The 21946-nt window shown below is 36.8% G+C and overlaps 1 pseudogene; it reads left to right on the top strand.

Annotated features, from left to right (window-relative positions):
• LOC105467703 (transmembrane protein 161B-like) overlaps positions 1 to 21247 on the top strand; it is a 101049-nt pseudogene extending 79802 nt beyond the window's left edge.
• Positions 21248 to 21946: the final 699 nt, after the last annotated feature.

Raw genomic sequence — 21946 nt, 5'->3', positions numbered from 1 at the left:
AAACCAAAGTTCATACATTATTGAGATAGGATAACTTCTCTAAGGCAGCTTCTTTGAGCTTTAAGTTTTAAGGTATCCATTTTATTTCTGACCTCTAAAGATTTTTCTTAGTTTCTTAGGGACTCAGGTATTCATTTTAGGTAATTTTAATTAGGATAGTTTTTAGGTTGTCTAGTTTTTCTTTTTACCAGAAACAGAAATTCTTTCAGTGATTTATTTTTCAAACCAAGTTTTATGACCTCTACAACTACAACTCCACTCATGTCAGGAATGACTTTCACGTTGCCAAGTCAGTAAATATTTTGTCTTGATCTTAGGCCACATTTCATCAAAAACATTTTCATTGAGATATTCCTGTTAGAAACACTTTTTGCTTTAATATTCTAATATTTTTGCTTTTGTAACAGTGTGCTTAGCTTGGCTTTCCTATTTTTTCTTCTTTTACTTCACTTTAATCTTTTCAGGACTACATGTGCAGGTCTGTTATATAGGTAAATTAATGTCATGGTAGTTTGTTATACAGATCATTTTTTTCCCCTGGTATTAAGCCTATTACCCATTCATTATTTTTTTCTGATCTTCTCTCTCATCCTACCCCACCTTCCACCTTCTGATAGGTTCAAGTGTTTGTTGTTCCCCTCTATGGGTCTATGTATTAACGTTTAGCTCCCACGTATATGTTAGAACATGTGGTATTTGGCTTTCAGTTTCTGCATTGGTATCTTAAGTGTAACAGTCTCCAGTTCCATCCCTGTTTCTGCACAGGACATAATTTCATTCTTTTTATAGCTGCATAGTATTTCATGGTCTTACTATTCTGACAATTTTTAGTTTTCCCATAGCTTTGTTGTATCCTAAATTGTATAATAATTCCTTGGGCGTTTGCTTTTCTCACTCCACAATTTTTATCAGATTTTAATACTTAAAATATTTTTTCTCCAATATGACAATGGCTACTGAAGTGATCTCCTTGACTCTACTCCTCTGTTGTCTTTCAAGGCATTGCCCACCCTGCAGTCAAAGTGATTTTCTTTTTGAGGTAAAGTTTTACTCTTTTTTTTTTCTTTTTTTTTTCTTTTTTTTTTTTTTGAGATGGAGTTTTGCTCTTGTTGCCCAGGCTGGAGTGCAATGGTGTGATCTCGGCTCACCACAACCTCCACCTCCTGGGTTCAAGTGATTCTCTTGCCTCAGCCTCCTGAGTAGCTGTGATTACAGGCATGTACCACCATGCTTGGCTAATTCTGTATTTTTAGTAGAGATGGGGTTTCACCATGTTGGCCAGTCTGGTCTTGAATTCCTGACCTCAGGTGATCCACCTGCCACAACCTCCCAAAGTGCTGGGATTATAGGCATGAGCCTCCGTATCTGACCCAAAATAATATTATTGATACAGGAGCTATGTAGAAAGAAATTATTTAAGCATATAATGAGGGATAAAGAGTCATTGACAGAGCTTCCCTTCTAATAAAAAGCAGCCCAGAAAATTATTTCTTTTTTCTAACAAAGAGCAGCCTGAAAAATTGAGCTGCAGACATAGATAAACATACTGGAAGCTTGCATGGGGCAATGCTGGCAACTATGCCAAGAGAAAAATGCTACCTGGGGGCCACACGTAGTCAACATGGAGGTTCCATCTTCCCTTTTGTTACCATGTTTATAGGCACATAGAAATGGGCAACATGTCACAGCTTAGGCAGATAACCTGCCTGCATAATAAAAGATTAAAATGGGGCTACCAGAGATTCACCTTCTATGCAAATGGCACACCTGATCTAACCAGTTTTTTATGTCCTATTCAAATCAGACACTGCCTCCTCACCAGCTGATCTTTAAAACTCTGTATTTTGCCATAGACAGGCAACCCATTTTTCCAGGACAACTCTTTGCAGCAGACAGCTATTCTCTTTCTTTTGACCTCCACTCTCATTCTCACTCTGTGTGTGTCTGCATCCTAGTTTTACACGGCCATAAGATAAGGAACCATGGGTGTTGGGTAAGTATAGCAGTGGACCCCAAATCTCTTTTATTTTGAGGTCTTCGCTCCTCAATTTTAAATTGTAAAATCAAACTTAAAACTGGGTATCTGATGGCCAGTTAAGAGGCTGGGTATCTGATGGCCAGTTAAGACATGGCCAGTTGTGCTCACTACCATTCTCAAGATGCAGGTGAGGAGACAGGCTTGCTGTGGAATGCTGAGCAAATCCCCCAGTGCCCTCAGGATGCTGGGAATGTTGGTTCTGTTTTGAACGGATTAACTTTCACAAAGAGCCTTGCCGTCCTGTGGGACTGGAGGAGATCTAGGGGCAGTTCCTGGCCAAGGCTACACCACAATGTTACCCAAAGGCTACTGGATGTACTCTTCCAGCCTCTTACTGCTCATTAGGCATCAGCAACACAATCTCCAAGGATTTTTCATCAATTTTTTTTCTTTCCTCTCCATGACCACCATGTCTCCTGTCCCCTCTTTGTATGCAATGCTGCAAGAATTTTTACAGTTAAAGGAAATAATCATATCAGGCAAGATCAGCAATTCCACAGTAACTGGGCATATAGCTTAAGGGATTGCCATTTTTGTGATTTTTCTAGGAACAGAGGGTCTCCCCTCCCCTACCCAGTGAACATCTTTTTCTCTATCCTTTGTCTGGAAAGTACACGGTATTTCAAGACCTACAGTGCCACCCAGTGGAATAGGAATCCTCTCCAACAGATACCTTGTCAGGCCTTTGCTGGAACACTGTATTTTCCCAATACTATTCCCTTTTTGCACCCCTCAACTATAAACCAAGCTTTATGCCCCATCCATGAATGGGAAAACTCAACAATGAGGAGGAAAATGTCTCCCAAAACCAAATTTTGTGTCAATAATTTCCCTTCAACAGAAAAACTGCCATTTGGTCACTACATGTCTTAAAGGCACCTATTCTACTTCCTGCTAGAACAATACTTAAATAATAAGGGGATTTCACGTAGTAAGGATGCTAACCAGAACCACTGCCTAAGAATATATACTTTAATCTGGGGTATAATAACAGCATATAGAGCACAACCCAGTACTCTCGCTCCATTAAGGGGCCTTGCCCACATACAACTGTTACATAGTCTGTCCTGAGAGCCATCTATTGGGAAGCCACAGAGATCACAGAAGTCTAGAAAATCAAAGGGAAATAGCCAACAGAGGACTAAAGTTGAATTGGCAAGTGTGACTAATCCCATTTCTTAGTTCCCCGGGATCCATGTCTGAGGGTGATGTCTGCATCCACTTTAATGGATGCTGGGGCTCAGGGAATCAAGGAAAGAAACAGTTGAAAGGATACCCCCATTGGTACCTCCTTTACCCTGGATCATTCCAAAAGAAAGAAAGGACACTAGGTCAGGTGCAGTGACTCACACCTGTAATCCCAGCACTTTGGGAGGCCAAGGCAGGCGGATCATGAGGTCAGGAGATCCAGACCATCCTGGCTAACACAGTGAAACCTCATCTCTACTAAAAATACAAAAAATTAGCCAGGCATGATGCTGGGGGCCTATAGTCCAGGCTACTAGGGAGGCTGAGGCAGGAGAATGGTGTGAACCTCAGAGGCAGAGCTTGTAGTGAGTCGAGACCATGCCACTGCACTCCAGCCTGGGTGAGCCATCTCAAAAAAAAAAAAGAAAAAAAAAAAAAAAAAGAAAAACAAAACAAGAAAAAGAAAGAAAGGAAGGAGACTAAAGGGATACCTTTTTCTCACTTCTCTTTTTAGATGAGTAACAGACTATCTTCAGCCTGTACTCCACTGGAGTGCATTATGAAGCATTGGGACTCCTATGACCCCAGGACTTTGAAGAAAAAGTGGCTAATTTTCTTTTGCACAAAGGTATGCCCTTCTTATTAGCTTGAACTAACATGACTTTGGAGGGAAGCCTTGATTTTAATACTATCCAAAAATTAGATCTTTTCTGTAGATGAGAGAGCAAATGGGTCAAGGTTTTCTACGTACAGGTTTTCTTTGCCCTGTGAAACAACCTAGACCTTTGCAAACATTGCACAATTGACCCAGATCTTTTAGCAGTCATATCAGGGAGGCACAAAGGAAATAATTCTCCAAAACTAGAAAGGCAACTTCTAGGAGAACCATCTGAGGGAGCAACCTAGTGTCCTAGCCCCTTCTGTTCCCCTTATTCAGGTCCCCCTCTAACCACACCATAGGCTCTTCCACTTCCACCATATCCAAAACTTCCCACTCCTCCAGCTTTGCTCTTAATCATATGGGAAATGCCCAATGAAGGTGATGCCACTAGCGTTCAAGTTCCCTTCTCATTTCAGGACCTTAGGCAAATAAATGGAAACTTAGGCCAATTTTCTGATGACCCTGATAGCTATATAGAAGCCTTCCAAAATTTATCTCAGGTGTTTGACCTCTTGTGGAGGGACGTTATGCTGCTCCTAAGCCAAGCTCAAATGCTGCTGAAAAACAGGCAGCTCTGCCGGCATCAGAGGAATTAAAGATGAGCAATATGTTTCTTCTAGTAGGCCAAAAAGCAAAAGAGAAAATAGGTAAGGACAAAAAAAGGGAAAACACCATTCCCAATAAAAAGAGGGGAAATAACTCCTGACAACCCTCATTAGAACCCCAATGACTTCACAGATATATGGAAAAGGAAACACTTTTTATTGTGCATATTGGAAGGCCTGTGAAGAATTAGTGCCAAACCTCTTAGTTACTCTAAAATGTCCATGACAGACAAAAATCCACATGAGAATCCCACAACCTTTATGGCAAGGCTGAGAGAAGCATTAATAAAACATACCTCCATATCACCTGAAACAGTTGAGGGACAGCTAATTTTAAAAGACATGTTTATTACACAGGAAGCTCCTAATATTAGAAGGAAACTACAGAAGGAGGCTACAGGACCAGATACCACCTTGGAAAATCTCTTGAGGATGGCCACCTTGGTATTTTATAGTAGGAACCAGGAGGATGTCCAGGAGAAAGAGAGGAAACACAGAGAAGGACAGGGGCTGTAGTAACTGCTTTACACACTTGCAAGATCCAGGATCCCTGAGGTGCATCTGCTAGTTGCTACCAATGTGGCAAGTCAGGGCACTTTAAGAAAGATTGCCCAGGGAGCAAGAAGCAGCCACCTTGACCCTGTCCAGCACATGGCAGTGACCACTGAAAATCAAACTGCCTCCAGAGATGGAGGTCACCATGTCCAAAACTGGTTTCACCAATGGTCCAGCAGGACTGATGAGTCCCTGGGATCAGACCCCCAGCTCCAGTGGTTCGAACTGCCATTATTGCTCAGGAACCCTGGTGATTCTGGAAATTGAAGGAAGGAGGATGAATTTCTTTCTGGACACTGAAGCCAGTTTTTTACTTCTCTCTAATCCAGGCCTCCCATCTTTCTGTAGCATAACCATGATATTCATCTCAGGAAAGATTCTAACCTGATATTTTTCTCAACCGCTTAGTTGTAGTTTGGGAGATCTATTATTTACACATATCTTCTTAATCATGCCTAAAATCCCACTCCTTTATTAGGTAGAGATATTTTAACTCACATGGGGTCAGCATTCTTATAGACCCAGAACAAACTCTTTGTTTCCCCCTGGTGGAAACTAATATTAATTCAGAAGTGTGGGCAATTCATGGAAGAATAGGTCAAGTTATAAGCACTAGGCCAGTCCAGATTCACCTTATGGATCCCAGTTTTTTGGGAGCTTTAGGCGATAGTTAGGACAATATTCCCTAAAGCCAGATGCTAGGAAAGGGCTAGAAGTCATTAATAATAACCTGAAAATGCAGGGCCTCATCAAACCCTGTAACAGCCCTGCAATACAACTGTCCCAAGGAACACACCTTCTTTGGGTCATTCTTTCCAAGGCTTTACTGTGGCTTTACCCTTCAAAGTTAGGGCTGAACCCTTTTGAAATGCTATATGGATGGTCTTTTCTTACAAATGATTTTATTTTAAGGAAAGAGACCTCTTAGTTGGCTTAGCATACAACCCCCTAGCTCACTTTCAACAAGGATTAACACACCTTAGACAGAGAAATCCACCTGCATAATAAAAGATTAGGGTGGGAGCTACCAAAGATTTGTGTTCTATGCAAAGGACACACCTGGTCTAACCAGTTTTTTACACCCTATATAAGTCAGACACTACCCCCTTACCATCTTATCTATAAAACTCCATGCATTTCACAACAGACCACCAGTCAATTTTTCCAGACACCTGTCTGCAACAGAGAGCTATTCTCTTTCTTTTGCATGTTAAACTTCTGCTCTCAACTTCACTTTTTGTGTGTCCATGTCCTTGTTTTCCATAGCTGTGAGACAATGAAACTCGAGTGTTACTCCAGACATCGAAGCTATTTTATTATGAAAGCATACTTCTGATTATGCAGTCTCCTGCTTAAATTTTTTAAATGGCTTTCCATTAGAATGAAATTTAAAAGTCCTTTATGCCCTGAAAGCCTACACCAGTTGACTCCTAGCTTCATCTGTGAGTATCTTATTTCTTTTCTTACTATACCATAATGACTGTATCAGCTAGGGTTGATTGTTGCATAAGCCACAGAATTGTAAATTCTGTGCAATTTCAGCAAAAAGGGGGAATATATTACCTATTTTTGCTTGTTGCAGAGAATTAAGTGCAATACCTGTCTCGTAATTCTGGAAGGACAGAAATAAGCTTAGTTTTAAGAGTTAGATGAACAAGAATTAACTAATAGGCTTCATTTTACTACCATTGGACTAACATAGGTCTGACCATTTTCTGCCCTTTTGAGTACATGTTTAAAGTTTAAACACCCAAGAGAAACTATTATTGTCTTGGCATGGGTCACATGTTCAGCCATGGGCCAAGAAGGTATGAAATGTGGGAGGCACAATTCACTGATAGAAAATATAATGCTATTTGGGAAAGAATATAATGCTATTTGAAAGGAATTCTGAGTAAGTAAAAACAACAGAAATTGTTTCTAAGGATTTCTTATTAGTCGATGCGTCACTTTTGCAGAGATACCTGCTCTAAACTGTTAATCTCAGTGGTCATCTTTTAAAATTCTGTCAAAGCACATTTTAACTTTTTGTTGGGAACAGACCCCCCAAAATTTGGCCATAAACTGGTCCCAAAACTGGTCATAAACAAAATCTCTGCAGTACTGTGACATGTTCATGATGGCCATGATGCCCATGCTGGAAGGTTGTGGGTTTACCGGAATGAGGGCAAGGAACACCTGGCCCACCCAGGGCAGAAAACTGCTTAAAGGCATTCTTAAACCACAAACAATAGCATGGGAGATCTGTGCCTTAAGGACATGCTCCTGCTGCAGATAGCTAGCCAAACTCATCCCTTTATTTTGGCCCATCCCTTTGTTTCCCATAAAGAATACTTTTAGTTAATCTATAATCTATAGAAACAATGCTTATCACTGGCTTGCTGTTAATAAATATGTGAGTAAATCTCTGTTTGAGGCTTTCAGCTCTGAAGGCTATGAGACCCCCGATTTCCCACTCCACATCTCTATATTTCTGTGTTTGTGTGTCTTTAATTCCTCTAGCGCTGCTGAGTTAGGGTCTCCGTGAGCTGGTCTCAGCAACTTTTCATGATAACATTAATATGTGTATGATTTTATAATCTCTATTTCCTTCACTTTAAGTTTCATAAAGGCAAGAATGACATCTATTTAGTTTTTTCTGTAGTATTATTACATCTATTATTTTATCTGGACATAAAAGGCACACATGATTTATATAATACTGTAAAATAAAGTAAATTATGCAAAATTTTACTGATGTAGTCAATTAAATGACATTAAAATATTTAAAAGAATTTTATAATGGAATAGAAAAATGTGTGTGTTAAAAATAAAAAGAACTGAAAATTCAGTATTTGGTATATAGGCAACTATATAGAAGAAAACAAAACCACAGACTATGCACTAATATGCTTGAAAAATACTTTATCACTTTTTCATTTATGAAGCTTAGTTTTGATAGACACAAAATTCTTGGCTGGCTTTTATAAGGTTCCAAGCTAAAAGCAGGAGGACCCCAATCCCTCTGGTTTGTAAGGTTTTTGCTGAGAAATTAGCTGTTAGTCTGACAGGTTTTTTTTTTTGTTTTTTTTTTTTATAGGTTACCCGATACTCTGTCTCACAGCTCTTAAAATTCTCTCCTTCACATTGACTTTTTTCAGACAAACAAGTGCTGGGGGAATTTGCCACTTCCAAACCAACACTACAAGAAATGCTAAAGGGAGTTCTAAATTTTAAAACAAAAGCTTGCTATACAGCAAAATAGAACCTCCTTAAAGCATAAAACTAACAGGGCCTATAAAACAATAACACAATGAAAAATACACAGTGTCTAAGTAACAACAGGATTAATTGAATACCTCACATCTTAACATTAACATTGAATGTAAATGGCCTAAATGCTCCAAGTAAAAGAATATAGAATGACAGAATGTATAAAAATCCACCAACCACATATTCGCTGTCTTCAAGAGAGTCACCTAACACATAAGGACTCATGAAACTTAAGGTAAAAAGGTGGAAAATGATATTGCACAAAAATGAAAACTAAAAGCAAGCAGGAGTAGCTATTCTTATATCAAACAAAACAAACCTTAAAGCTACAAAGCTTTGTTGCTGTACAGTCTGTATCCTTTTTAATATTTAAAAAAAGACAAAGAAGGATACTATATAATGATAAAAGGATTAATCCAACAGGAAGGTCAGTTTCCTTTTTTGTCTTAAAAAAAGACAAAGAAGAATGCTATATAATGATAAAGGATTAGTCCAACAAGAAAATATTACAATCCCAAATTTATAGGCATCTAACACTGGCGCTCCCAGATTTATAAAACAATTCTTATTAATGAGAAGTGACAACATGCTAGCAGCCCTCGCTCATTCTTTTTTTTTTTTTTTTTTTTTTTTTTTTGAGACAGAGTCTCGCTTTGTTGCCCAGGCTGGAGTGCAGTGGCCCGATCTCAACTCACTGCAAGCTCCGCCTCCTGGGTTTATGCCATTCTCCTGCCTCAGCCTCCCGAGTAGCTGGGACTACAGGCACCTGCCACCTCGCCTGGCTATTTTTTTGTGTTTTTTAGTAGAGATGGGGTTTCACTGTGTTAGCCAGGATGGTCTTGATCTTCTGACATCGTGATCTGCCCATCTCGGCCTCCCAAAGTGCTGGGATTACAGGCTTGAGCCACCACGCCTGGCCCCTCACTCACTCTTGGTACCTCCTTGGCCTCGGGGTCCACTCTGGCCATGCTTGAGGAACCCTTCAGCCTGCCACTGCACTATGAGCCCTCTCTGGGGCTAGCCAAGGCAAGCTGACTCCCTCTGCTTGCAAGGAGCTGTGGAGGGAGAGGCACTGCCAGGAGTAGGGGCTGCAGGTGACACTCGTGGGCTGGTGCAGGTTCTGGGTGGGTAGGGGCTCTGCGTGCCCTGCATTGGGTGTGGCCGGCTGGTGTCTGCTGGGCTTGACTGGGGGCAAGCTCCCTCTGGGCTGCCAGAGTTCCTGGACTAGATGCCACAGTCCCCTGGTGAGTACCATTGAGAGGTAAAGCCAGCTGGGCTTCTGGGTCTAGTGGGGACCTGGAGAACTTTTCTGTCTAACTAAAGGTTTGTAAATGCACCAATCAGCACTCTGTGTCTAGCTAAAGGTTTCTAAACTCACCAATCAGCACTCTGTGTCTAGCTAAAGGTTTCTAAACTCACCAATCAGCACTCTGTGTCTAGCTAATCTGGTGGGGGACTTGGAGAACTTTTGTGTCTAGCTAAAGGATTATAAACACACCAATCAGCATTCTGTGTCTAGCTAAAGATGTCAATCTAGACACAGAATGTCTAGATTGTAAATGCACAAATCAACACTCTATCAAAACGAACCAATCAACTCTCTGTAAAATGGATCAGTCAGCGCTCTTTAAAATGGACCAATCAGCTCTCTCTAAAATGGACCAATCAGCAGAATATGGGTGGGGACAGTTAAGGGAATAAAAGCAGGCCACCTGAGCCAACAGGGGCAACCAGCTCAGGTCCCTTTCCATGCTGTGGAAGCTTTGTTCTTTTGCTCTTTGCAATAAATCTTGCTGCTGCCCACTCTTTAGGTCCATGCCCTCTTTATGAGCTGTAATACTCAAGGTGAAGGTCTGCAGCTTCACTTCTGAAGCCAGTGAGATCAGGAACCAACCAGGAGGAATGAACAACTCCAGACACACCGCCTTTATGAGCTATAACATTCACTGTGAAGGTGTGCAGCTTAACTCCTGAAGCCAGGGAGACCACGAACCCACCGGAAGGAATGAATAACTCCAGATGCGTTGCCTTTAAGAGCTGTAACATTCACCGCAAAGGTCTGCAGCTTCACTCCTGAAGTCAGTGAGACCATGAACCCACCAGACGGAAGAAACTCCAGACACATCTGAACATCTGAAGGAACAAACTCCAGACACACCATCTTTAAGAACTCTAACACTCACTGCGAGTGTCCGTGACTTCATTCTTGAAGTCAGTGAGACTAATAACCCACCAATTCCGGACACACTAACACCTGAAAACTCAGAAAAACAGCAACACAGTAATAATGGGGAACTTCAATACTTTACTGACAGCACTACACAAATCATCAAGACATAAAGTAAAGAAGAAGCTATGAATTTAAATTACACTCTAGAACAAATACACCTAACAGGCATTCACGGAACGTTCTTCTCCCAAACTGCAGAATATGCATTCTTCTCTTCAGCACATGGAAAATTCTTCAAGATATACCATATAATAGGCCACAAAAAAACAAGTCTCAAGAAATTTAGAGAAATCAAAATCGTATCAAGAATTTTCTCAGATCACAGTGAAATAAAACTGGAAATTATCTTCAAAAGGAACCCTTAAAACTCTAAAAATAAATGAAAATTCAACAATCTTCTCTTGATTAATGTTTGAGTTAAAAATTAAATCAAGATGGAAATTTAACAATTATTTAAAATGAACAATAATAATGACACAAATTATCCAAACATCTGGGATACTGCAAAAATGGTGCTAAGAGAAAAGTTTATAGCATTAAATGCCTACACCAAAAAGTCTGAAAGAGCACAAATAGACAGCTAAGGTCACACTTCAAGAAACTAGAGAAACAAGAACAAAATACACCCAAACAAAGCAGAAAGCAAGAAACAACAAAGATAAGAGCAGAACTGAAGGACGTTAAAACAAAAAATAGAAAAGATAAATGAAACAAAAAGCTATTTTTTTTGAAAAGATAAACAAAATTGAGAGCCCATTTGAAGACTAGTCAAGAAAAGAAAAGAGAAAATCTAAATAAGCTCAGTTAGAAATAAAACTGGACATATTACAATCAATAACACAAAAATTATAAAAAATTATTTAAGGCTACTATGAGCACTTTTACATGTACAGACTAGGAAATGTAGAGAAAATTGACAGATCTTTGAAAATATACAACCCTCTTAAATCAGTAAGAAATAGAAACCATGAAAAACCCAATAACAAGCAGCAAGATGGAATTGGTAATAAAAAGAAAGTTGCCAACAACCAGAAAGGCTAAAACCAGAGGGATTCACAGCTGAATTCAATTAGACATTCAAAGAAGAATTGGTAGCATTTCTACTAATACTATTCCAAAAAATAAAGAAAGAGGAAATGTTTCCTAAACTATTCTATGCAGCCAGTATCATACTAATAGTAAAAACAGCAAAGGCTACAACAAAAACGGACATCTACAGACCAATGTCCCTGATGAACATATATGCAAAACTTCTCAACAATATACAGCTAACTGAATTCAACAGTATATCAAAAAGATAATACATCATGACAAAGTAGGTTTTATCCTAGGGATGCAGGGATGGTTTAACATATGCAAGTCAATAAATGTGATACGTCTTATGAAGAGAATTTTTTTAAAAGTATGATCATCTCGAAAATGCAGAAAAAGTATTTGATAAAATCCAGAATTATATTATGATAAATTTCCTCAACAAAATAGGCATAGAAGGCACTTACTTCAAACAAATAAAAGCCGTTTATGACAAACCCACTGCCAACATCATACTAAATAAGAAAATTTGAAAACATTCCCCTTGAGAACTGCAACAAGACAAGGATGCCCACTTTTATCACTTATATTCAACATAGTAGTGGAAGTCCTGGCCAGAGCAGTCAAACAAGAGAAATACATAAAGGGCATCCAACCTGGAAAAGAGGAATCAAGCTGTTTCTGTTCACTGGTGGTATGATCGTATACTTAAAATACTCAAAAGGCTCATCTAAAAAGCCTCCAGATTTTATAAACAGATTTAGTAAAGTCTTAGGATACAAAATCAATGTACACAAATTAGTAGCACTGCTATACACCAAAAACAATGAAGCTGAGAATCAAATTAAGAACTCAATCTGTTTTACAATAGCTGCAAAAATAAATAAATGAATAAATAAACAAAATACTTAGAAATATATTTAACAAAAAAAAGTGAAAGAGCTCTCTACAAGGAAAATTACAAAACACTGCTGAAAGAAATCATGGATGACCCAAACAAGTGGAAACATATTTCATGCTCATAGATTGTGACATGGTTAAGTTTGTGTCCTTACACTAACCTCATTTTTAATTATAATTCCCATAATCCCCGTTTGTCAAGAAAGAGACTAGGTGGAGGTAATTGGATCATGGGGGTGATTTCCCCCATGCTATTTTTGTGGTAGTAAATTCTTATAAATCTGATGGTTTTAAGAGTTTGATAGTTCCTCCTGTGTTCATTCTCCCTCCTGCTGCCAAGTGAAGAAGGTGCCTTGCTTGCTTCCCCTTTACCTTCCATCATAATTGTAAGTTTTGTGAGTCCTCCCAAGCCCTGTGGAACTGTGAGTCAATTAAATCTCTTTCCATTATATTTTATTATATATATAAATATTTTTATATTACATATATAATATGTAAATATTATATATAAATAAATTATATATATATATATTTCCAGTCTTGGGCACTTCTTTACAGCGTATGAAAATAGGCTAATAGATATTAAAAATTATTGTGCAAAATGACCATACTGCCCAAAGCAATCTATAGATTCAATGTAATTTTTATCAAAATACCATCATTTTTATTCACAGAACTGGAAAAAAAAAAAAAAACTATTCTAAATTTCATGTGGAACCCATAAAGAGCCTTCAGAGCCAAAGCCATAATAAGCAAAACCAAAAAATCTGGAGTCATCACATTACCTGACTTCAAATTATACTACAAGGCTCTAGTTACCAAAGCAGCATAGTACTGGTATAAAAATAGGCATGCAGACCAACAGAACAGAATAGACAAACCCGGAAATAAAGCCAAATACAGCCAACTGACCTTTGACAAAGCACACAAGAACATAAAATGACACCCTATTCATCAAATAGTGCTTGAATAACTGTCAAGCCACATATAGAAGAATGAAACTAAATCTTCAGCTCTCACCTTATATAAAAATTAACTTCTGATGGATCAAATTCTGAAATCTGAGACTAGAAACCATATAAATTCTAGAAGATAACATCAGAAAACCTCTTCCAGACACTGGCTTAGAAAAAGAATTTATGGCTTAGATCTCATATGCAAATAAAACAAAAATAAATCAATAAATGTGACCTAATCAAACGAAAAAGCTTCTGCATAGCAAATAATAACAATCAGCCGAGTAAACAGACAACCCACAGAGACAAAAAATTTGCATGCAAACTATGCATATCAGAAAGAATTAATATCCAATAACTACAAGCAACTCAGGCAAATTGGCCAGAAAAAAAACAAATAATCCCATCAAATGTGGGCAAAGGACATGAATAGAAAATTTTTTAAAGAAAATATACAAACAGCCAACAAACATGAAAAAATGCTGAACATCACTAATTATCAGAGAAATGCAAATTAGAACTACAGTGAGATACCCCCTTACTCCTGCATAAATGGCTATTATAAAAAGTCAAAAAAAAAAAAAAAGATACTGGCATTGATGTGATAAAAATGGAACACTTTTGCACTGCTGGTGAGAATGTAAGTTAGTACAACCACTATGGAAAGCAGTATGGGTATTCCTTAAAGAACTAAGAGTAGAACTACCATTCAATTTAGCAATCATACCTCTGGGTATCTACCACCCCACCCCCCTTAAAATATAAGTCTTAAAAAAATAAGTCGTTATATGAAAAAGACATATGAACAAGTATGTTTATAGCAGCACAATTCACAATTACAAAGATACAGAATTAACCTAAGTGCCCATCATCCAAGGAGCAGATAAAGAAAATGTGATATATATGTACCATGAAATATGACTCCCCCTAAAAATGGAGCAAAATGATGTCCTTTGCAGCAACTTAAATGGAGTTAGAGGAAATTATTCTAAGTGAAGAAACTCAATAATAAAAAAACAAATATTGTATGTTTTCACTTATAAGGGGGAGCTAAGCTATGAGAATGCAAATGCATAAGAATAACATTAACATAAGGGACTTATATTATTCTAATATCTAGAATCTACAAGGAACTCAAATCAGCAAGAAAAAGTGAATAATTCCACCAGAAAGTACGCAAAATTCATGAATAGACAATTATCAAAAAATGATACACAGTCAAAAACATACCAAAAATACTAAACATCACTAATTTTAACTCAAGACAGAAGGTTGGGAGGGGGTGATAATTTAAAAAAACATATTGGGTACAGTGTACACTGCTCAGTGATGCATGCACAAAAATCTAAGAAATCACCACTAAAAAACTTACCCATGAACCAAAAACCACCTGTACCCCAAAAATCATTGAAGTAAAAATAAAACTATTTAAATAAATATAAAAGAAATGGGAATATACCAATATATCAACAATATTTGTGGATGATTTTCCATATATTTCAAATGTTTAATAATGAGTATTTGTTATTTTATAGAACATATCCAAAGAAGCAATACATAATGAGTAAAATTTTTCATCCTCATGTAGATATAGAGCTACATAAAAAATAGTTAATGCTACCCTGAGGAGACTTAGAAACACCTGTATTCTATTGAGATGACTGAGTCTCAAGAAACTTCAATTTTCTTTTGCTCTTTCTTAGTAATGAATGCATCCATCATATGGAAATGTATCCCACGGTCTAGAAAGAAAAAGTCAATGACAAAGGTTGGAATCTTGTGTTTATTCACTAGCTGCCACAGGGAATGGGGCATTAAAGCAAATTAACAACATAAAAATGTTTGTTATGGGATATTTTTGTCTATTTATTTTAAAGTTGCTTAGATTTAAACTTTGTATTTTTTGTTTTTCTTTTATTGACACACAATGTTTTACATATGTATGGGGTACATGTGAGTATTTATTACATGCAGAGAATGTGTAATGATCAAGTCAAGGTATATAGGATATCATTTTGAATATATATAATTTCTATGTGATGAGAACATTTCCATACCTCTCTTTCAGCTACTTTGTAATATAAAACATATTGTTAACACAAGTCACACTAGCCTTCCACTGGACGTTAAAACTTACTTTTTTCTATGTCAGTGTGTTTTTCCCATTTGCTAGTCTCTGTTCATTTTCCTCTCCCAGCCTTCCACACTTCCCAGCCTCTGGTATCTATCAGTCTATTCTCTATCTCCGTGGGACCAAGTTTTTAGCTCTTATGTATGAGTTGAGGACATGTGGTATTTGAATCCTGTGCCTTGCTTATTTCACTCAATGTAGTCACCTCCAGTTGCAAATGACTTAATTGTATTCTTTGTTATAGCTGATATTCCATTGCGTGTGTGAGTACGTACTACATCCTCTGTATCCATTGGCTCATTGAAGAAACATAGGTTGATTTTGTGTCTTTTCGATTGTGAATAATGCTGTGATACACATGTGAGTGCATGTATCCCTTTGATATACTGATTTAGTTTCCTTTGAGTAAATACCCAATAGTGGGGTCCTGAATCATCTGGAAGTTCTATTTTTACTTTTTGGAGAAATATCTATGCTGTTTTCTATACTGGTTGTACTAATTTACATTCCCACCAACAGCATATAAACATTAATTTTTATCATATTTTCAACAGTGTCTATTATTTTTTGTCTTTTTAATCATAGCCATTCTAACTGAGGTAAGATGATGCCTCATTGTGCTTCTGATTTGCATTTCCCAGAGAATGTTCAGCATTTTTTCATGGACCTATTTTTCATTACTGTGTCATCACTTGAGATATATCCATTCATGTCCTTTGACCACTTTTTTAATGAGTCTTTTTAATATTATTCTTGAGTTGCTTGAGTTTCTTATATATTCTAAATATTGGTTGTCAGTTGGACACTTTTCAGTATATTCTATGCAACAGTTTGTCTCTTTGGTGTTTTGATTATTTCTTTTGCAGTGCAGAAGCTTTTTCATTTATTATAGTTTCAATTTTTTTATTTTGCTTTTAGTTGACTGTGGTTTTGAGGTCTTAACCAAAAAATCTTTGCCTGGACCAATGTTCTGATTTTTATAATGTTTTCTTCTTGTAGTTTTATACTTTTAGGTCTTATGTTTAAGTCATTAATCCACCTTGGGTTGACTTTTGTGTATTGTGAGAGATACAGTTTCAATCTTTTGCATATGGATATTCAATTTTCCCAACACCATTTATTGAAGAAGGTATACTTTCCCCTGTGTACATTCTAGCTACCTTTGTTGAAAATCAATTGGCTATACAAACAGAAGTGTATTGCTGGGTTCTCTATTTTCTTCCATTGGTTTTGCTCAGGATTAATTTGGCTATTGTAGTTCTTTCTAGGTTTCATACAAATGATAGATTTCTGGTTTTTTTATTTCTATAAAAATGATGTTATTTTGGTAGCAATTGCATTGACTCTAGATTTCTTTGGATAATGTAGTCATTTTAATGATAGTAATTTTTTCTATCCATGAGCATGAGATTTCTTTAAATTTGTTTGTGTCCTCTTCAATTTCTTTCATCAGTGTTCTGTAGTTATCTTCACAAACATTTTTCATGTCTTGGTTAAATTTACTCGTTGGTAATTTATATAGCTATTGTAAACAGGATTGCCTTCTAGCTTCATTTTTTGACTATTTTATTGTCAATGTGTTGAAACACTACTGATTTTTGTGTGTTAATTATTTTTTTTAGATGGAGTCTTGCTCTTTCGCCCAGGCGGGAGTGCAATGGCATGATCTCAGCTCACTGCAACCTCTGCCTTCTGGGTTCAAGCGATTCTCCTGCCTCAGTCTCCAGACTAGCTGGGACTACAGGTGCATGCCACTACGGGCTAGTTTTTTCACTTTTAGTAGATACAGGGTCTCACCATGTTGGCCAGGCTGTTCTTGAACTCCTGGCCTCAGGAGAGTCACCTGCCTTGGCCTCCCAAAGTGCTAGGAATTCAGGCATGAACCACAGCACCTGGCCTTGTTTATGAGTTCTTACAGTCTTTTATTGGAGTCTTTTTTAGGTTTTTCTATATAAAAAATTATGTCATCTGTAAAGTGGACAATTTAACTTCCTTTTGCAAGTCAATTTGGATGTCTGTTTTTGTTTTTTTTTTTCCCTTGCCAGATTACTGATTAGGACTTTCATGTTCAATAAGATTTGTGAAAGTGAACATTCTTGTTTTGTTTGGTGTCTTAGAGAAAAAGCTTTCAGCTTTTGCCTGTTCAGTATATTGTTAGCTTTGGGTTTGTCACATATGATCTTTACTACTTTACAGAATGATCTTTCTATGTCTAGTTTGTTGAGAGTTTTTAATATGAACACATGTTAAATTTTGTCAATTACTTTTTCTACATCTATTGACCTAGTTATATGGGTTTTGTCCTTCATTCTACTGAGGCAATATATTCAGTGTATTGATATGTGTATGCAAGCATCCTTGAATTTTGGTATAAATTTCACTTGATCATGGTGCATTACCTTTTGATGTGCTGTAGCATTTGGTTTGCTAACATTTTATTAAAGATTGTTGCATCTGTGTTTATTACAGATATTGGCCCATAGTTTTGTGTTGTTGGTGGTGGATCCTTGTCTTGTTTGGTATTGTGTCCTCACAAAATAAGTTTGGAAGCATTCCTTTCTCTCATGTGTTTTTGAAATAGTTTGAGGAGGATTGGTGTTCATTCTTTTTTTATACATTTGGAATAATTCAGCAGTTATTCGACCTGATTTTGTCTCTTTTTTTGTTGGGAGACATTTTTTTACTGACTCAGTCTCATTATTCATTGATCACTTCAGTTTTTCTACTTCTGATTCAGTCTGGATAGGTTATGTGTTTATAGAAATTCAATCATTTCCTCTATATTTTCCTGTTTGTTAGCATTTATAATATTCTCTAATTATCTTTGGTATTTCTGTGATATCAATTGTAATGTCTGTTCTTTTATTTTGCTGATTTGTTTCTTATCTCTCCTCTTGGTTAGTCAAGCTAGCAGTTTATCAATATTGGTTATATTTTTGAATAACATATCACTTCATTGACCTTTGTATTTCTTTCCTTAGTCTCTCTTTAGTTTTTCTCCGATCTTTATTATTTCTTTCATCCTGCAAATTTTGGGTTTGCTGTGTCTTTGCTTTTTCACTTCCTTGAGGTGCATTGTTAGATTGTTTATATGAAATCTTTCTGCTTTCTGGTGTAGATGTTTATTGCTATTGCCTACCTGTTCTTAATGTGTTTGCTGTACAGTATAGATTTTGATATCTCGTGTTTTCATTTCCACTTCTTTCAATAGTTAAAAACATATCCATCTTGAAAACCAAACACTGCATGTTCTCACTCATAGTGTGTGATAGATATACAGCTGTTGTTACCATGGTGATGGCCAGTGTCATGCAGAAGATTATGCCTCGCTATTCTCTTGCTCAGTGGAATTCTTGCAGGGAATCAGCAAAAAGGGAAAAGCAAAAAAGGTAGGAAATATAATGGTCACATTGAAAGTAAGTCATTAACCATTCCACAGGATATTGACCTTCATCTAGAAACAAAGTCAGATACAGAAGTGGATACTTTAGCATTGCATTATTTTCCAGAACACCAGTGACTGGGGGATTTCACAGTGGCTGCTACAGTTGTGTATCTAGTAACTGAAGTCTATTACAAGTTTATGAAGCCTACACAGGAAATGAATATCAGCTTAGTCTGGTGCCTGCTGGTTTTGTCTTTTGCAATCAAAGTTCTATTTTCATTAACTACACACTATATTAAAGTAGAATATGGTGGTGAAAAATCTATTTGTGTCACCTTTGGATTTTTTTTCTTTGACAAAGCAATGGTAGTGTTGATTGTAACAGAAAATTATCTGGAATTTGGACTTGAAACAGGATTTACAAATTTTTCAGATAGTGTGATGCAGTTTCTTGAAAAGCAAGGTTTAGAATCTCAGAGTCCTGTTTCAAAACTTACTTTCAAATTTTTCCTGGCTATTTTCTGTTCACTCTTTGGGGCTTTCTTGACATTTCCTGGATTACGACTGGCTCAAATGCTTCTGGATGCCCTGAATTTGACAACAGAAAAAGTTACACAAACATTACTTCATATCAGCTTCTTTGCACATTTATTTATGGTTTTGCTCTGAGTAAAACCAGTCACCAAAGACTACATTATGAACCCAACCTTGGGTGAAGAAAGTATCCCTTTAATGCCAGAAGCCACATTCGATACTTTGCGACTCTGGTTAATAATCCTGCTGTGTGCTTTGTGGTTGGCCATGATGTGTAGTCACCTGCAAGCTTATTTAAATTTAGTCCAAAAATGTGTGGATCAGATGAAGAAAGAAGCAGGGTGAATAAGTACAGTTGAGCTATAGAAAATGGTGACTTGAGTCTTTTATTATCTTTGTGTCATTGCACTGCAGTATGTAGTGCCTCTGGTAATGCTGTTTCACACAACTCTGCTTTTGAAAACACTAGGCAATCATTCCTGGGGTATTTATCCAGAATCTATCTCTACCTTACCAGTGGATAATAGTCTGCTCTACAATTTTGTTTACTCTGAATTACCGTCAGCTGAAGGGAAGATGAAGGTTACTGTTACACAAATAACAGTGACACTGAGCAGCTTAAAAATATTTTTACTGTTCTTCTTTTTTGAGGACTTCTGTCTTTTCTGACCTGGTGGATTGCTGCTTGCCTCTTTTCTACAAGTCTTTTTGGGCTTTTTTATCACCAATATCTGACTGTGGCATGAATCTCAGTTAACAAAAAAACATATCAAAATCACACTTTAAATTCAAATATTTGTGTCCTTAAAGGGCTGATGAAAACCAGAAGAAAGTAAATACAATGGGAAAAAAATCAGAATATCTTGTATTAAATGTTTCCTTTGTATTCTCAGGGTGAATTAATGTTATAATATTTAAAATTACAAAATAGATTGTTAACTGTTACACTGTGGCATTGGAATTTTAACTCTCTGTATTTACTGGTATGATAGGGCTATCTACAAGGGTAATATTTCTGATTACCTTGGTTGACAGAAACCTCCAGCAGTCTTTGAAACATCTTAAATGACTCTAGTTATTGATTGCTTTTAACGATATTATGGTACTGTTGGTAGTCATAGTGGCTGTCTATAGAACAATCTTCAAACTGAGCCATGCTTTAGGGGAGGGAAAGGGGCTAAAGTCTCTTCTGTTGGTAATGCATTAGTTACTCCTGAAACGATAAAATCCAACAGAAAGGAAGAGATAGCTACTGTATATTACAGTAAAGAAAACTGCATAGTTATTTTAAATTTAATGGAGGTGAATATGGTTAATATCTACAACTACTACTGCTTGAGAATAGGAACAGTATTGTTTTAAAACATATTCTACCCAACTAGAGAGTTCTTTTAAAGTGATTGGCCATATAAACTTTTGTAATCTTGCCATGAGGCTTAGACCTGCCATATTTTATTTTATTCTATGATCCTAAATAGTTCCTTTTAATAGTCTAAAAGTATTTATCAATACTGGTCAGACTTTAAAGAAATTACTTTGTAAACCTGCTGACTACCTGTATGTATAGTACAGTTATTATATATTAAATATATAATATATTGAGATTATAAAAGATGGGAATATTGATTCCTTATAATATTTTAAGTTGCAGAATGTATGTTAAAAAGTGATTTGAATGAGATGAATTGTATCTAGAAATTTTATTTCTTTTTGGAATGAGATTAAAATACATTTTGAAAGTTCAAAAAAATGTCCATCTTAACTATTAATTGATCCAGTGGTCATTTGGGATTATGTTATTTAATTTTCATGTATTGATATAATTTCCAAAGATCCTCTTGGTATAGATTTTTACTTGTATTTTATGGTGGTTTGAGTTATTTGCAATACATATTTTTTCAATTTGTTGTCATGTATATCCTATTGTGTTTTATTTTTATTTATTTATTTATTTTTTTTTTTTTGAGACGGAGTCTTGCACTGTCGCCCAGGCTGGAGTGCAGTGGCGTGATCTCAACTCACTGCAAGCTCCGCCACCCGGGTTCATACCAGTTCTCCTGTTTCATCCTCCTGAGTAGCTGGGACTACAGGTGCTGGCCACCACACCCAGATAATTTTTTGTACTTTTAGTAGAGATGTGGTTTCACCGTGTTAGCCAGGATAGTCTCGATCTCCTGACCTCATGATCTGCCCACCTCAGCCTCCCAAAGTGCTGGGATTACAGGCTTGAGCCACCGTGCTGGGCCAGCCTATTGTTTTTCAGATGTTGAGATTTGTACTCTGTTATGGAAAATATGCTAAAGAAAGAATGTTTATTCTGCCTTTATTGGATAAAATGTTTTGTAAATATCTATTAAAATCATTTGGCCTAAATTCCAGTTTAAATCCAATGTTTGTTTTTTGATTTTGTTTTAATAATCTTTTTCATTCTGAGGTGGGGTGTTAAAGTTTCCCACAGTTTTTGTATTGCAGTCTATTC

This window comes from Macaca nemestrina, chromosome 9 (genome assembly GCF_043159975.1).
Source record: "Macaca nemestrina isolate mMacNem1 chromosome 9, mMacNem.hap1, whole genome shotgun sequence".
In the NCBI taxonomy this organism is placed as follows: Eukaryota; Metazoa; Chordata; class Mammalia; order Primates; family Cercopithecidae; genus Macaca; species Macaca nemestrina.
The sequence above is the reverse complement of the archived record's forward strand: the minus strand, read 5'-3'. Positions and strand labels throughout refer to the sequence as shown.